The sequence below is a fragment of the Helianthus annuus genome, chromosome 6, assembly GCF_002127325.2.
Source record: "Helianthus annuus cultivar XRQ/B chromosome 6, HanXRQr2.0-SUNRISE, whole genome shotgun sequence".
Taxonomy (NCBI): Eukaryota; Viridiplantae; Streptophyta; class Magnoliopsida; order Asterales; family Asteraceae; genus Helianthus; species Helianthus annuus.
This window is the reverse complement of record NC_035438.2, coordinates 52,971,829-52,973,392: the sequence shown is the minus strand read 5'-3', so window position 1 is coordinate 52,973,392 and position 1,564 is coordinate 52,971,829.

The following is a 1,564-nucleotide window of genomic DNA, read 5'->3' as shown; positions in this document are numbered from 1 at the left end:
TGATTGAACAGGTGCTGAAGACTCTTGTGATCCGAATAAATTATGCACTTGGTTCCATACAAGTAATGTCTCCATAGCTTCAAAGCAAATACAACTGCACCCAATTCCAAATCGTGGGTGGTGTAGTTCTTCTCGTGCACCTTTAGCTGGCGAGAAGCATAGGCAATGACTTTGCCTTTCTGCATGAGTACACAACCCATGCCCGTATGCGATGCATCACAATACACCACAAATTCATCTATACCATCGGGCAATGTCAATACTGGCGCATTGCTCAGCTTCTGCTTCAGAATGTCAAAGGATTCCTGCTGCTTAGGGCCCCAATCAAACTTAATCTTCTTACGGGTTAATGAGGTTAGGGGCGCAGCAATCCTTGAGAAGTTCTCGATGAATCTCCTATAATATCCTGCCAATCCGAGGAAACTGCGAATCTCAGTAGGAGTCTTCGGCTCCTGCCAGTTCATGACTGCTTCTACTTTAGCGGGATCTACTTGGATACCACGCTCGCTTACAACATGTCCAAGGAACTGGACTTCTCGAAGCCAAAATTCACACTTCGAGAATTTGGCATAAAGCTTCTCTTGATTCAAAAGTTTGAGAATACAACGAAGGTGTTTCTCATGGTCAGCTTGGCTCTTCGAGTAGATAAGGATGTCGTCAATAAAGACAATGACGAATTTATCTAGATAAGGCTTGCAGACACGATTCATGAGATCCATGAACGCGGCTGGTGCGTTAGTGAGCCCAAACGGCATCACTAGGAACTCGTAATGTCCATAACGAGTCCTAAACGCGGTCTTGTGTACGTCTTCCTCCTTGACCTTCAACTGATGATAACCTGACCTCAGGTCAATCTTGGAGAAATAACTTGCTCCTTGCAACTGATCGAACAGATCGTCGATCCTGGGTAACGGATACCGATTCTTGATAGTGACCTTATTAAGCTCACGGTAATCGATGCACAGACGCATCGATCCGTCCTTTTTCTTAACGAACAAGATTGGCGCTCCCCAAGGAGATGAGCTAGGTCTAATAAAACCTTTGGCTAAAAGCTCATCCAACTGCGTCCTCAACTCCTTCATCTCCGTTGGTGCCAATCTGTATGGTGCTCTTGCTACAGGTGCTGCACCTGGTATGATATCTATCCGAAACTCTACTTGTCTATCCGGTGGCAATCCGGGTAGTTCTTCAGGAAATACTTCAGGATATTCCGAGATAACAGGAATATCTTCAATCTTCGGCTTCGGCTCATCTATGGTAACTTGTGCCATATAGATGACACATCCCTTCTGCATGCACCTGGATGCCTTGAGCATGGACACTTGCTCCGGCAATCCATGCTGGGTGTCTCCTTGAATAGTAAGTGACTCACCAGACGGAGTCTTAACTATTACTTGCTTTCTATTGCACAGAATCTGGGCTTGGTTACTCGACAACCAATCCATGCCTATTACTATGTCGAATCCAGCTAGCTTAAAGGGAAGCAAGGATAGCGGGAAAGAATGATTCCTAATGGATATAACACATCCATCTAGAACAGTCGAGGCGGTTTCTATGGTTCCAT